Below are 16680 nucleotides of genomic sequence, written 5' to 3' on the forward strand. Positions count from 1 at the left end.
ATTTTTTATTAATTTTTTTCTACAGCTGCACATCCGGTACCCCTTTGAGAGGGCAAGCTTCCTAAACAGTTTTCAAGATTGCAGTGCATAACAGAAAAATAAATGTCCAGGTGGTCCTGAGACAAACCCAGGGAAAAATTCTTGAAGCCCGAGATGGGAAAAAGAAAATTTGAAGGGAGAGATGAGACTGCCAATTCAATTCATAACTGAGTTTCTGAAGCAGCACTTTGGATCAGGCAGCAGGCCAAAGATCTTTGACAAATTCTAAATTTTGCTAAGAATCTGCCTTGATCCTGAAGAACAATAGGACCCCTCAATGCAGAAGGTGCTCCCACCATCCTCCTGAATGACAGCTCTCCAGGGACAGGGCAAGGGATGTAGATCTGTCCTGGGAAATCGGGGTGTCCCTGGCCCAGGTGGGGCTCACCCCTGTGGTAGCCCCAAAAGGAGCTCACAGGACATGTTAGACAGATGGGTACCTCCTTCAGCACAGACACAGGATCACATAATGGAAGGAGGAGCAAGTTTTCAGGGATGCCAGCCTCCAAACCATTGTCCTCTCACTTATAAAACTGAGCTAAAAGTACCACAGATGGCTGTTGTGAGGATTATAGGTCAGACAGGTAAGCACCCGGCACAAAATGGGCCTTTAAGGGACATTAGATAATAATTACTATTATTATTACTAGTCTATCATTGCTTCAGTTACCCAACATAAAGGCGTATGTTTTCTCTTCTATTTTTGTGAGAAAATCTCAGGTTCAGAGAAGTGAGGCAAGCTACCTGGAGCCACACAGCAAGTAGGTGGCAAGGTCGTTGCCTTTGCGGGCTGCCCTCAGCCCCCCCCCCGCCCCCCATGCCAGGATGCCATCTCCTCCCGCAGCAGCTCCTGTGAATGCCATCCCTGCAGGCTTGGACCTGTCTCAGCAGGCTGGTGGCTCAACTCTCGAGTGGTGGGAAAAAAAGGGGGGGATTAATGGGGAAAGCAGAAGAAAGTGACTAGATTTTGCTGGGAACCCTCAAAGTGCCATAGATCAAATCAGTCAATTGGAGAGATTTACTGAGTCCTACCTGGAAATAACTAGGTCCCAAGCAACCTACAATCCAAGTGGATCCAATTAGTTTCCAGAATAAGGTATTGCCATGAGCCACGGCCTGATAACAGGGACCACAGAACATCGGAGACCCTTGTAGTAAGAAAAGGGGTGGGGGCAGGGAGGGTGCAACCTAACAGCTGTACTGTGTGCAAGGTGTGTCAGTCCTTTCCTCTGACACCAAAACAAAAGATGTAAGATAGGAACAAACCATCCAGAGAGGATAGTCAAATGAGGACCAGGTCCCTGGGCAGGGACTGGGAGGGCCTGTTCTCTGGGGACCCCGATCCCAGGCTCCATTTGATAGCCTTCCCCCAGCTTTCACCAGCCTGTGGATGTGGAGTCAGAGTGATAAAGATAACCCCGAGTTCACAGGCTCTGGCAGGCCTTTGGTCCCCATGGGGTCTCCCCAGTTACAGTGGAAGTTCTCCGAGAGCCATCTCGACTGTGCCACCAGCCAGTTCCCGCAGGGCATCTGTCCTGATCTTCCCCGCCCACTCCGGCCCCCTCATCCACTGCCTCAAGTGAGGATGCTCGTGGCTGCAAGCACTCCTGGTGTCTGTCTTAAAAGGGGTACCACTTCTTGCTCCATGTCAGGGTGCCAGAGCAGGTTCAGGGCCCCTAGACACAGAGGGAAAGCCCCCTCTAGCCAACAAGGCAAATACGACTCCTGAAACTTCTGCCCATCGCGCCCTGCCCTCTGCTGTCCAGACCACAGGTCCTGGATTTGGGATAGAAAGAAATATCAGTGACTGAGGTGGCTACTGGACTGTCCACCGTAGCACAGGTCGCCCCAGCTAATCTTTCAGTAACAACAACAAATCACACCAATAGGCTGCAGCTGCCCCACCCCAGCTCCTCAAATGTACCTGATGCTTCTGAACTCCAGGCAGCTCCAAGGCTGGGATCCCCGACCCAGTAGAGGCTGTCCCACCCTCCCTCACACTCACACACACACTATTAGCCAGCTCTATGCTCAGTGCTGCTCCCCCGACCATGCCGGGAGGGAAGGAAGCCCACCGGCCCCTCAGTGGGAACAGGGAGACTTGGCTGACGTGCCAAGGGCTGTGTGCAGAGGAGAGGCCTGGGGAACCACTCATCAGCCCAGCAGCTCTGTCAGCAGGAAGGAGGCCTCAGGCAGGAGGGTGGGGAAAGCCTCTATCAGCCCCGCTGTGCCTCCAGCTCCCTCCCCAGCACAGGCTTCAGACTCAGACCCCAGGGCATCCCAGAGCGGATACTTCCCCTCCCCTACCCCAGTGCCGCCTCCCGAGAAAACCTGCTCCCTAGACCCTCACTGCACTGTGTATTCCTCCCACATGCTCCACCTGGAATCCCATCCCAGGGGCAGAGCCACACACAGCGTCATTCTACTTTCCTTGCCCAAATCTTCATAAACCTTGTTCCCTCCTTCCACTCAACCCTGGTGTCAACCCATTTCATCCCTGTTACTTCTTCCCCCGAGATGTCTCCGAGGTCCATGCCTTCCTATCCAGCTCCTTCCCTGGCAGCCTCCATCCAATCTCTGGTTCACAGCACTAAGGATAGGAACTGTGGGTCTGCTCTGGGCTAGGCACTGCTCATCCCTTTGGAATGAATTGGTGAGCAAAACAGAGGTCCTTGTCCACACACACCTCCCACTCAAAGAAGAGGCAATTAACAATAGATGTAATAAATAGGTAAGTTACAAAGTGCATTGGAAGCTCCTAAGTGCAATGGAAAAAGGAAAATGCAGAGCGGGATAAAGGAGACTGGGAGTGTGGGGTGCAGAAGGGCACAGTGCAGGAAACAGGGGAGGGTTGAGAAGATGGCATCTGAACAAAAATCTGAAGGAGGTCAGGGGGTTCACCAACCTCTGGGGGAAGAACATTCCAGGCACTGGGGAATAGCCAGTGTGAAGGGAAGCACATGCCTAGCCTGCCGGCCTCCAGGATCTGCCACCTCCACCTCCTTGAGCATCACCATCAGGTTAAGCTTTCTGTTTCCTTGTGCCAGCCACCTACTCAGGAATTCATAAGGGCTTCCAGTTGAACAGAGGACCCAGTCTGGACTCCCAGTCTTGAACCCTGGCCCCACATCTCAACTGTAGTAGATGCTGTTGGAGCTCCACCCGGACCCCTCTCACTACCCCCGTGCACCGCCCTCCAATCTGTGTGCCTGGTTTCTGACGGCTGCTACTTGGGTGTTATGGACAGCCCTGTCACCTCCCTGCAGAGAGTCCAGTACCTGGGGTCCATGTCCCCTGCAGCTGCCTACAGACAACAAATGGGACTATGAGAGCCCAGGTCCCTGCCTAGAGCTTGGACAGAGTCAGTGTGTCATTCATGCCCCAGAGTCCCCGAGGGACCAAGCTGAGGCTGTCACCTGGAATAGCATCCTTGCTCAGTGCCATCCCTGCCCTGCCGTGCCCTGCTCACCTGCTCATACACTACTTTCTCCTGGAAGGACCTTCTTTTTCTTGGGTATTTTTATTTTACTTTTTATTGAGATACAGTTGATTATATAAGTTTCAGGTGTACAACATAGTGATTCATAATTTTTTAAAGATTCATTTATAGTTATTATAAAATATTGGCTATATATATATATATATATATATATATATATATATTCCCTATGCTGTACAGCACATCCTTGTGGCTTATTTATTTTATACATAGTAGTTTATAGTTTGAACGTCTTAATCCTCTACCCCTATCTTGCCCTCCCCTCCTCCCCTCTACCCCCAGTAACCAGTAGTTTGTTCTCTATACCCATGCATCTGTTTTTTTGTTGTTGTTGTTATATTCACTAGTTAGTTTCTTTTTTTTAGATTCCACATACAAGTGATAATATACAGTATTTGTCTTTCTCTGTCCAGCTTATTTCAGTAAACATAATACCCTCCACGGGGTATTATGGTCCATCCATGTTGTTGCAAATGGCAAAACTTTATTCTTTTTTATGGCTGAGTAGTACTCTACTGTGTGTGTGTGTGTGTGTGTGTGTGTGTGTGTGTGTGTGTGTGTGTGTACACACATCTTCTTTATTCAGCCCTCTGTTGATGGACACTTAGGTTACTTCCATATCGTGGCAATGGTAAATACTGCTGCTATGAACACTGGGGTGCATGTATCTTTTTGAATTAGTGCTTTCATTTTCGTTGGATATATGCCCAGGAGTGGGATTGCTGGGTCATATGGTGGTTCTACTTTTAGTTACTTGAGGAACCTCCATAATGTCTTCCACAGTGGTGCACCAATTTGCATTCCCACCAACAGTGTACGAGGGTTCCCTGTTCTCCACATCCACACCAACACTTGTCATTTGTGGTCTTTTTGATGCTGGCCATTCTGACAGGTGTGAGGTGATACCTCATTGCCACTTGCATACCAATCTTTACTTCAGGGTCTGCCTCCAAGGAAGTGACCTAAAATACCGTTCCAGTTTATTCCCACTGCTTCCAAACAGGGACTCGCTCCTCCCTTCCTTCACTCTTCCGGCATTACCACCTCTCTGCCCTGAATGGCGGCAATAAACATCTCACACACACATTACGGCGAGTGTTCACAAAGGGGTGTGTTAGGTTTTGTTTTACTATAGTTTTCATCTATTTCTTATCTTCCTGAATAGATTGTGAGTGCCTTGAGAGCAGCGATGGCATTCCTTATCGCCCTCAGCAACAGATGAGGCACAAAATATGCCCTGGAGACTCACTGAATGAAATTCAAATAAAAGCAGGTCTATTTGTCTCCTGCACATGGTGTGGCCACCCGGCGTCCAAGAAGGCAGTATGAGGCCAGCATCTGCACCACTCACCTTGTCTTGGAAACACAGCTGTGTCCCCCAAGGAAACTGTCCCCACAAGGTCTTTGGGGGCCTGCGGGGGGCCTGATGCAAGACCTGGGAATGGGATATTTAACCTTTTCAGTCTCCCCCAGCCTCTTCAGTGAACTTATAATAGGGTTTCTAGGGAGGCCCCAGGCGAGGGGTTGGGTCAGCTGGAGACAAACTGTACAGGCGGAAGAGTCTTTGGTTTCTCCTACCCCTTCTTCCACCTTCCTCCCCAACTCCCCAGGTTCCCTTCCTAGATGTGCACTTCTAAATCTTACTCCCATCATGCTTTGCTCTAACCTACTGACATCAGGCCTCAGGTGAGCTGTCCCAGGGAGATATTTTTGTTTCAAGAGGACTGGCAAAACCTCAGGTAATCAGGGAGTCTAGAACAATAATCCCCTGCAACTGTACAGTATTTTACAAAGTACATAATATTTTCACATTCAGTGTTCCATTAGATGCCAGTAATAATCCTGTAAGACATATGAGTCAAAGAACATCATCACCGCATTCTACATATAAGGAAACTGAGGTCCAGAGAGATTGAGTGCCTCGCCTAAGACCATGCACCTACAAAGCAATAAAGTGAAGGCGAGGTCAGGAATGTATCCACGTGAGGAACAGCAGCGCAGGCAAAGACTGGTTCCCACAGTAGGGAGGTCCTGCTGTCACAGCCCCAGCATGCAGGACCACAAAGGAGTCCTTCCACATCTGCAGCTCCTGCAAGAACACAGGAGACTCTGCACCTCTGGGAAAAAAGAATCTGGAGTAAAACAGACCCAGAGATGGGAGGTCATGATGGGGACAAAAAAACCCCTCTTCTTTTGGTCTCTGATGAGGAAGGACCAGAAGCTGCTGGAGAAAATATGAAAAAAGATGGATTAAGGTTCATTGGACAGCTACTGAATGCCAGATGCTGGCACACAACTGGTCTTCAAACCCGTCCTGTAAAGTAGGTAATATTAGCTCCAGGTGACAGACAAGGAAGCGCTCAGAGAGGGTAAATGACTAGGTCAAGCTCTCTACTCATCTAGTCATAAGTCAGTATGATATCAGCCACTTATTGAGCCCCTACCACATGCCAGGCACTGTGCTGAGTAAGAGATACACTTAATAATTCTAGCAATCCTAATTAACTCATAGACTGGAGAGGCTGAGTGTATTAAATTATCAAATTACCATTTACAGATGTGGAAACTGAGTCTTGTCTAGAAATTTGCCCAAGGGGCTCAGCTTGTGAGTAGCAGAGCCATTCTGAGACTTCAAGATCAAGTGAAATTCCCTCCTGTCCCCATGACATCCTCAGATACATCTGGAGCAGGGGTGGGTCTCAGGCCAAACTGTGGGCACCAAGGCGCACATCTACAGGAGCAGCAGGAGACCGAGGAAGACGCACTTGCAGGGGAGAAGGAGGGAGAGTAAACAGCCAACTCCATGAGGTGATTTCAGGGACATTCAAAGGGCTCTTCTCATGTCCTGAGGCCAAGCCCCTGCTAATGACAACTCCTGAGGGTTCCGGGGAGTCATGTGAAAACCTAGCAGCCAAACCTCCTGGCCCAGGAACCTCTGAATCTTCCCTGCTACATCAGGCAGGGACCTCCACACAAAGTAAACACTATATGGCAGGTGAGAGGATGATACTCTGAAATGTTACTCGAGGTTTCCAAACCCAGCTCCATATCTCCTTATCCTGCTTTGTCCTTCCCTCACTGGGTCTGCTGAGACTGTCTGTATGCACGGGAAGACCGTCCTCGGGAAGGACAGCACTGAAGAATCACAGAGGAAGAAAGAGTTAATTCCCAGCTTTGGAATTTTCAAAGCCCATCCCTCAGGAAGGATTCATAGAGGACCCAGCGCCTGGACCACAGACAGAAGGGAAATGCATGGGGAAGCAGCTCAGAGTTTCTCACTCTGGGGGAGCCGGGAGACATCAGGGGTGAAGCAAGGATGGTGAGATGTAGTTGGTCCCGAAAACGGGATAAGCTCTGTCCTGGACCCCCACGCCATGAGAGTCCTGGACCACCCTCCCCACAAGTGTAAGCAATCTGAGAACACTGGGAGTGCTCCTTTCCCAGGTAGAGCCCTCAGGAGGCAAAAAAAAATCTCAGATAAGAAATAGTTGGATAGGGTATCCAGACAGAGAGTGGATTTCTCTCTCTCTCTTTTTTTTTTTTTTGCAATCTTCAAAATAAAGATATAATTCACATAAGATTCACCTTTTAAAAACTTACAATTCAGTGGGTTTTAATATGTTCACAATGTTATATACAACCACCATGACTATCTAATTCCAGAACATTTCCAACCCCCACAAAGAAACCCCACACTGCTAGTAGTCACTTCCGATTCTCCCCTACCCCCAGCCCCTGGCAACCACTCAGCCACTCTCTGTCTCTATGGATTTGCTTATTTTAGACATTTCATAAAAATAGTATCGCACAATATATGGTCTTTATATATGGTTTCTTTCATTTACCAGAATGTTTTCAAAGTTTTGACCCATGTTATCACATGTATCACTTCATGCCTTTTTACAGCTGAATAATATTCCATTTTACAAACAGGCCACCATTTGTTTATCATTCATTCGCTGATAGACATTTGTGTTGTTTTAATTTTTCAGCTATTATGAATCATGCTGCTATGAACATTCATGTACAAGTTTTTCTGTATCCACAAAACAGAAATTCTTTTGGTTATAAACCTAGGAGTGAAATTGCTGTGTCACACGTCTATATTGAACCTTTGGGGGAACTGCCAAGACTCCTTTCTGCAAAAGGCTACCCTAGAGATAGGGCTCTTGACAGCCCGTGGAGGTACCCATGGCCCAGTGAGTCAATGAGTCATGGAAACAGCAGAACAACCACAATTCCTACGAGTCAAGGGAGAGAGCCAGGCTTGAAGAGAGGGAAAATCAAAACTACTCAGCAGTGGACTGAAAGGCTCGTCAGCAGTGTCGACATCTCAGCAACTAACAGGGTGAGTACATATGTCAGCTCCCCACAGGCACCCCAAATTTAGCTATAACCCCAAGGAAAGAAAAGAGCTGCAAATTCAGTAAAATTACTTTCCTTCTCGAGCAGAATGGGAATTTATTATAGAAATTACAATAGAAAAAAAGCAAAAATAAACAAATGGGACCTAATTAAACTTATAAGCTTTTGTATAGCAAAGGAAACCATAAGCAAAACAAAAAGACAACCTAACAAATAGGAAAAAATATTTGCAAAAGATGAAATGGACTAGAGGTTAATTTCCAAAATATATAAACAGCTCATACAGCTTAATAACAACAACAAAAAAAACCCCACCCAATCCAAAAATGGGCAGAAGACCCAAACAAGCAATTCTCCAGTGAAGACATACAAATGGCCAACAGGCACATGAGAAAATGCTCAATATCACTAATTACCAGAGAAATGCAAATCAAAACTACAATGAGGTATCACCTCACACCAGTCAGAATGGCCATCATTCAAAAGTCCACAAATGAGAAATGCTGGAGAGGCTGTGGAGAAAGAGAACCCTCCTACACTGCTAGTGGGAATGTAATTTGGTGCAGTCATCATGAAAAATAATATGGAGATTCCTTTAAAAACTAAAAATAGACTCACCCTATGATCCAGCAATCCCACTCCTAGGCATATATACCGAGGGAACTCTAATTCAAAAACATACATGCACCCCAATGCTCATAGCAGCACTATATACAATAGCCAAGACATGGAAACAACCTAAATGTCCATCTACAGCAGACTAGATAAAGAAGTTGTGGTACATTTATACAATGGAATACTACTCAGCCATTAAAAGGAATGAAATAATGCCATTTGCAGCAACATGGATGGACCTGGAGATCATCATTCTAAGTGAAGTAAGCCAGAAAGAGAACAAAAAATACCATATGATATCACTCATATATGAAATCTTTTTAAAAAAAAGGGGGGGGGGGAAGAACACTATGAACTCATCTACAAAACAGAAACAGATTTGCAGACATAGAAAACAATCTTATGGTTACCAGGGAAAGGAGGTGGAAAGGGATAAATTTGGGAGTTTGAGATTTGCAAGTGTCAGCCACTATATAAAAAAACAGATTTAAAAAACAAACAAGTTTCTTCTGTATAGCAGAGGGAACTATATTCAATATCTTGTAATAACCTTTAATGAAAAAGAATATGAAAACAAATAAATGTATATATATCCATAACTGGGACATTGTGGTGTGTACCACAAATTGACACATTGTAACTGACTGTACAATAAAAAATAAATACATAAATTTTTAAAAAAGAAAAAGAATCTGAAAAGGAACATATGTATGTACATGTATGGCTGAAGCATGCTGTACACCAGAAATTGACACAACCGTAGTAAACTGACTGAGGTGGGAAGCCCCATAAAATGACCCGCAGGACCCCTAGGCAGAGCCACTACTCTCCCACCAACACCATCCGGTCCCCTGGTTCAGAGGCTCTATCTCACTTTTTGCCTTTGAAACAGCTTACTTCTAGGAAAGCAGAACCTATCCCTAAAATTCTATTGATCTCCTGAGCTCACTCTTGATTGGTTATTTCCTTCACTCCTGATTGGTCCATTTCCCTAACTTCTGATTGGTCCGTTTGTAGTACTTTATTTGCCTGGAGCTCACTCCTGATTGGTTATTTCTCTCCCTCCTGATTGGTCCATTTCCCTTACTCCTGATTGGTTATTCCTCTCCCTCCTGATTGGTCCATTTCTACAAAGCTTGTTCCTAATTAGTCAACTTTTGTTGTACCTTATTTGCATATGATGTTGCAAAGTGTAAACTGGCAGCCTATAAAAGCCTGTGTAAACCTACAGATGGGGTCCAGAGCTTGGAGTGTTAACTCCTCTGGGCCTTCTGGTGTAATAAACCTGAGTTCTCCAACTCTCCGAGTGCCGCTTGGTCTCTTGCCCGGATCCAGGTTGCTGTCACAACAGAGCTGTAACACATTTTTCTGCAACAGACTACAATTTTAAAAATAGACAATACCCTTTATCAAAAAAAAAAGAAATGAAAGTTAAATTATAAATTAATAAGTTAAGTTTTAGAGAAATAAATAAAATTACGTTTCTTGCACATCTAAATTTGGGAAAAGAAGTAAGTAACTACTACACAATCTCATCTTGGAAAAGTCTCAGAAAGAAGGCCAGGGAAGCTGATGAGAAGCTGTAAAACCCTCTACCACCCAAGCCTCTGGGAATTTATCCAAAAGGGAAGAGGAAGCACAGATCTGTAGAATGTCAGAACTAGAAGGTGCTTAGCGGGGTGCAAGCCCACATTCCTTAGACGGGCCTATGCAACCCAGCTTCCTCTCCACCGATACCTCCTGCTTCAGCCACACTGGACCGCTTGCTATTCCCCACACCTATAATGAGTGTTTGAACCTCTGTGTCCTTGCCCACATTGTTCTTTCTGCTGTTCCCCCTTGTGCACTGAAAAAATCCTACTTTAAGACCAAGTGCAAATGTCACCTCCTTCAGTGAGTCATTTCCTGTCCCTCTCAGGCAGCATTCATCCATCCCTCATCTATGCCACTTAGCGTGTTGTGCACTTGGCATTGGACTTACTGGCTTATATGTCCCTGTCTTCTGTCTAGAGCCCCTCCAATCCCTGCTGCCTACCGCCACTAAAGGGCAGAATATTGCTTGACTGTGCATCCCATGCATTGAGCACACAGCTGATGTTCCATAAATACCTGGTGAGTGAATTAATCAGGCCAAGCCTCTGTTATACAAATAGGGGACTGAGGCCAAGAAGGATAAGGGACTGATCAAGGATTCCCACAGTTAGTGGGTGACTGAGCCAGCATTTGAACCCAACACACCCAGGGTGATGGCCAAGGAATGGCCAGAAGTTGCATTCAAGTAAATACTCCAGTGTCACGCAAAATTCCCATTGGTCCCACAGTTGCCTCCTTGAGTTTCTGATAAAATGATAAATGTAAGGAAGTATGATAAGTGGGGAACATCGCTGGCATATGCATTAGACTGGTATTTGAGGAAGAGACATATGGGGGGAAATGTTACAAGGACGTTATGTAGTGTGCCGGTCTGAGGGAGGACAGTTTCTAGAAGCCTGCTTTACACTGATGTGAAATGATAGCTCATTATGAATAAATCAGATCTGACACACAGCTCTGTAATGGCCAGATTCTCCACTCACCAACACTCTTGCAAAACAGGATATTCACATTCAACTCATTCCAAAAAAGCAACTATCTAGGCTTTTCCAAGAAATCTCCATGGACAGATAAGCTTTAATGTTCCACAATTCATTGGCTCACCAGCCCACAATAAGCCAGCTCTGTCTAACATCTAAAACAAATTCTTCCTGCAAACTTGTAAATTTTCATACGATTACACATTGAATGAGAGCTCACCAAACACACTTTAAAATATCCCCCATTGTTGCAGCTTGCAGCAAAGCAAAACTGAGTGTGTGACCTGTAGCATGACTTTGCATGCTTCCAAGGTCTTAACTAAGTCTCTAGAAAAAGCTCCTGACCAAAGGAACACGAGTAGTGGGTAGAACTCTCACCCATTCCAAACAAAAGAAAGGCTACTTCCATGTGGTCTCCCCCAAATTTGAGGAGTATAGAACTGCTCAGGCCATGCACTGAAGAAGACATGGCACCCTCCACATGGACAGCCAGCTGTGGGCAGATGCAATACAGTCTGTTTTTATAGCCAGCACTATCCTTTCCTGAAAGTCACATCAAGCCCTCTCTACTGCCTCCCCTTACACTTGGCAGGTGACCAGACCACCCATTCTGTGTCAGAGAGAGCCCTCCACCGGCAGATCTTCCAGTCCCCTCCATGGCAAATGTCCGAGGCCCACCACCCTCCCCTCCTCTCACATGAGTGAACAGCAGGAAAACACCCCTCACCAGGGTGGGATCGACCTCTCTGCTGCCCTCCCTCATAGCATCAGGAGGTAGGGATTCCAGGGATGGTGTCTAACCAGGCTACCCCAGGGGCTGGACACTCAGATTACGAAGATATCAAATATCAGCTGTTCAGGGGTTAATCTGTATAGCTTTGAAATCCACGAAAAACCAAACACCCTCTTATAAGCCTCAAATTGAACAGTGATGGGCTAGGCAGGGCTGAAGAGCCCCATGGAGCAGGGGAGGTGTCCTCTGGGTAATCCACAAGCAGTCCCACCTAGGAATTACCAGCATCAGCCTACTTTAACTGAGCTCGCGCAGGGTGTCTGGCAGCATCCTTTAGCTCAGAATGAGAAACAAATAAAAACGGAAACCAGAATGGGTGGTGTCCCCACCACCGAGGCCAAGAGCCCCATACAGGGGCAGGGGGGCCCAGCTCTGCTCACCAGGGGCCCTGAGAAGAGTCAGAATTAGGCATCGACTTCGGTTTTCTCACATGGAGATTGGAATCAATAGCGGTTAGGACGTTAAAAACTCCCCAGAGTGCCTTGCTGAGGACTTCTGAGCATGGCAACGTGAGGTCGTGCGGGGTCCTGGGGACTCTGAACCCAGAAAAGGAGGAGAGGGCGCCAGCTCCATCGGCCAGGGATCCCAGGGACCTGCCTATCTTTCTGCTCAGTGAGTTGTTGGGGTTAATCCAGGAATAAGAACAAGAGTAAAGACTACTTTCCAACAGTGGGTGGATAAGGAAGCAGCAGGTGGGAAGGGAGGAGGGGAGCAGCTTCAATGGAAACGATTGCATTTGCTGCTAAAAATGAGGCAAAGAAGCAGCCTGGGAGAGGGCAGCTCCAACTACTGGTAAAATAATCAGGAATAAACAGTTGTTTATCCAAGTACAACTTCTCCATTCCCTCTAGCTGAGCCGCTTTGCTGTGCTGGGTATATTTAGAACCAATGTGAGCAACCAGTTATTTTGTCTACCATAGCCATGGAAGTGTCTAAGGGCTCCTACCAGGGCTGGGGATAGGGGATGCAAGGATCAGTGGGTAGACGCCAGCCTCCCCTAGACCGAAGCCCCAGGGTGAGGAAACCCCCAGGCTGCCACAGGAGCCGCCCTGGTAGGAACGGAGCCCAGCAGCAGAGCCTGGCACAGCCTCTGAGGCGGCGCTGGCTCTGAAGGCGGTGGCAGGGGAATCTAAACAAGGCTGAGGCCTGCAGGGCCTGGATATCTTCTCCCAGCAAGGCCTGGAAGCAGGTGATGCAAAGGCCAGAGCACACCTATCTTCCAGGGACAGAAGGGCGGTGTGGTGGGTCCAGCCGCTAAGGGACCAAGTCAGACCAAGAGTCTGTTGTTCCTTTGCACCCCAAGCACCAGGCACAAAGTCATGTTAAACTAAGGGAAGGGGAGATGGTATGGGTTAGATACAGAGCCAACAGATGGTATGAAAACCACTTTCTATGATGTCATAATCAACTTGGACACACACACACACACACACACACACACACACACACACACACACAGATTTGGAAGGCAACAGCCAGGGAATAAGATGACTGGAGAGAGTCCCGCTAGCCTTCTCCATCCCGGCATCCTTGTGCTCCACTTCCCAACAGTTCAAGGAAAATAACTCGGCCACAAGCACCTCCAAGTCACCCGGACATTCTTGCTAAATCTGTCCACAGGAGCACACCTGCATAAGGGAAGGAAATCACAGGTGGGCCAATAAGCCAAGAGTAGCCACGTGTTTTCAACATGCCTGCTACCACTGGGCACCGCGACAGCTCTGGGATACCATGTGAGAAGACCCACCTGCACCTGCTTTTGCTCACAGACCAGTAAGTGGTCAGGTGAGTGTTGTCCTTGACCTCAGCAGAGTAGGGTCAGCTCAGGTGCTCAGCCCACTGTTCATAAAAACACCCATCTGCCCTCATCACTGTATGGATCATATAACAGGATTCCCACTGCAAGTAGCAGAGGACCCCCTGCCAGTACAGGTGTCTCAGTTCATCCATAAATGTGTTCCTGAAAAGTGGGCTGTGGGAGGTGTTATTAAGCCAGAAAAACAAGACACACAGTTAAGTGTCTATACAATGACCTCTTTCTTCATAAGACAATGAACAATTCCCAATCTGTACACTTCTGTGTTTTAAAATGACAGCATGACAGAGAGAAGGACACAAAAAGATGCAAGTTGGGTTGCGAACATGGTAGGAGGTGCCCAACAGTACCAATAAAAAGAGGGGTACTGCAAAAAACGAAAAGGAGATAGGCACCCTTTAAACCAACTCAGCATAGCTTAGAGGACATTTCGGATCACAAAGTAACATGCAAATTAACTGTTCTATGAAGTGGGTCTCAGCACCCCAGAGGTTTGCCCCCACAGTCTCAGATGCTGCCCCTCTGGGGCAGGCTCTGATAGGCGCAAACCCTTTTTAGGTAGGAGGGAGGCAATTAGGTTTATTTACTTATTTATTTTTAATGGAGGTACTGGGGATTGAACCCAGGACCTCGTGCATGCTAAGCTTGTGCTCTACCACCTACCTCTTCTAGGTTTATAGTGTCTTGTCTTATACTTAAGTCTTTAAGCCATTTTGAGTTTATTTTTGTGTATGGTGTGAAGGAGTGTTCTAACTTCATTGACTTACAGGCAGCTGTCCAGTTTTCCCAACACCACTTGCTGAAGAGACCGTCTTTTCTCCATTTATATTCTTGCCTCCTTTGTCAAAGATTAACTGACCATGTCTCTGACCATAAGTAATAAACTGGGCCGCCTATTCTGTTCCATTGATCCACATGTCTGTTTTTGTGCCAGTACCACACTGTTTTGTTATTGTAGCTCTGTAGTGTTGTCTGAAGTCTGGGAGGGTTATTCCTCCAGTTTCATCCTTTTTCTTCTGTTCTGCCTTGGTGATTCTGGGTCTTCTGTGATTCCATATAAATTTTAGGAATATTTTTCTAGTTCTGCGAAAAATGTCCTGTATCACCTTTATCTGGAATATTCTCCTCCACCTTTTGCTTGGTTAATCCCTAATTATCTCTCAGACTTCAGGACAGACATGACTGCCTCCAGAAAGCCACCCTCAACTCTCAAGACCAGGTTCTGTGTTCTCAGGTCACCCTGCACTTGGGCCTGTAGCAGCCTTTAGCCCACTCTGTTATGATTGCCTGCTACTTGACTCTTTCTCCCATTAGAAAAAAGCTACCTGGGGGCTAAGCCTGTACTGTGCTTTGTGGTATCCCCAGAGCCTGACTCAGAGTAGACTCTGTTAACTGCTCGTAGGCTATATAAATGAAGGCCCTTCACATAACCCCAGAAAGATGCTCTCCCACAGGCTCTTCCAGGTTGACAGCGGAAGACATTAGTTCTGCAGAAGCCAAATAGCTACCAGTCCCATTAATTCCCAAAACGTGTAGCTGGCAATGGTCTGCGTTAGACAGAGCAGTGGCACAGCCAATAACAAACAGTTGTCCAGAAGCCAGGGCAGCATGAACAAAGCCCCAGAGACCACTCTGACAGGGGCCTTGCAGGTCAGTCCAAGTTCCTGTCCTGGCCTCCCTCGGGTCAGAGCCTTGCTCACTAGTCCTGCCTGAAGACAACCCCAGCCTGCACTTAGCCCCACCCTCTTCCCCATCTGAAAGTCTGTCTTATTCCAAAGCGATCACCAACCTGAGTCCTGCACTGAGGCAGATCAACGGGAACAGACATTGACACAGACCGCCACGAGCTTAGAGCTGAGGACCCCTCACACTCCAAACAAAACCACCACTTCCACCCGCAAGCCGAACGAGCCATTTAGCTGTTATCTACAAACCACACTGCCATGTCTCTGATCTATGTCTTTTCTCTCAGCATCTTAAGACAATATAGAGCTAGCAAGTGGCAGAGGCGGCGGTGAAGAGAGACCAATGCATTAATTATTCAAATTTATTCTTGTTTAACTTCAGAAGTAATAAAAAGAAATTCAATATTTCTGGAAAGACTGTCTAGGCAGGAGACCTTAACGTTTCTTTGACAGATCCAGGAAATACAGCGTTCTTCTTTTATTTACTTAATCATATCTCATGCAATTAAGTCCATGAATTCTTAAAATCTAACAATAAAAACTCAGAACTGAAGGCACAAAGCAACCCTCCCTGCTAATGCCAGCGGAAGTCCCCACCCTCCGCCACCCTCATCACCCCCACTCGCTTGGGCACCGTCACTCCCTACTGCTATGTGCCCTTTCAGTCCATGTCAGGGGGCTTTGTATTTAAAACATAAAGAATTGACATAACTGAAAGAAGGCCCAGGGCTTCTGCCACCCCAAACTTCTCATCCCTCTTCCCCGCTGATCAAATCCTCTCCTGGGAATGACAGGATTAAGATGTAATGAAAAATTAAACTATCATAGCTGGAGACACAATCAACTCTTTTCATCAGTCCTCACTGGGGCTTCCAATCAGGCACCAAGCACATCTACTCCAGGCCCTGGTGCAGGCACCCTGCCTCACTCTCCCCCACCTCCTCCTTCTCCTTCAAATCACTTCAGGCGTAGGCTAAATAAGGGCCCCCAAAGAACCACGTTCGGATATCCCACAACCTGGGAATGTTACTTTATATGGCAAAAGGGACTCTGCAGATGTGATGAAGGATCTGGAAATGGGGAGAGTCACCCGCATTATCCTGGAAGTCCAATGGGATGAGAAGTGACCTTATAAGAGAGAGGCAGAGGGAGATGTGACACAGAAGAACACGGTGAGATCGGGAGGCAGAGATGGGAGGGGACGTGACTACAAGCCAAGGAATGACAGCAGCCACCAGACGCTGGGTGAGGCAAGGACCAAAGCCTCCCCTGGAGCCTCCTGAGGGAGCTCAGCA

At 47.0% G+C, this 16680-nt stretch overlaps 1 long non-coding RNA gene across 1 annotated transcript; it reads left to right on the top strand.

The window, feature by feature from the left end:
* The first annotated feature begins 13364 nt into the window (after positions 1-13364).
* Positions 13365-14610, top strand: LOC140687932 (uncharacterized). The gene is made up of 2 exons (XR_012062556.1): positions 13365-13669; positions 14474-14610. It is a non-coding gene; the product is annotated as an uncharacterized lncRNA (long non-coding RNA).
* The last annotated feature ends 2070 nt before the right edge of the window (positions 14611-16680 follow it).

Source organism: Vicugna pacos, chromosome 21 (assembly GCF_048564905.1).
Source record: "Vicugna pacos chromosome 21, VicPac4, whole genome shotgun sequence".
Taxonomy (NCBI): Eukaryota; Metazoa; Chordata; class Mammalia; order Artiodactyla; family Camelidae; genus Vicugna; species Vicugna pacos.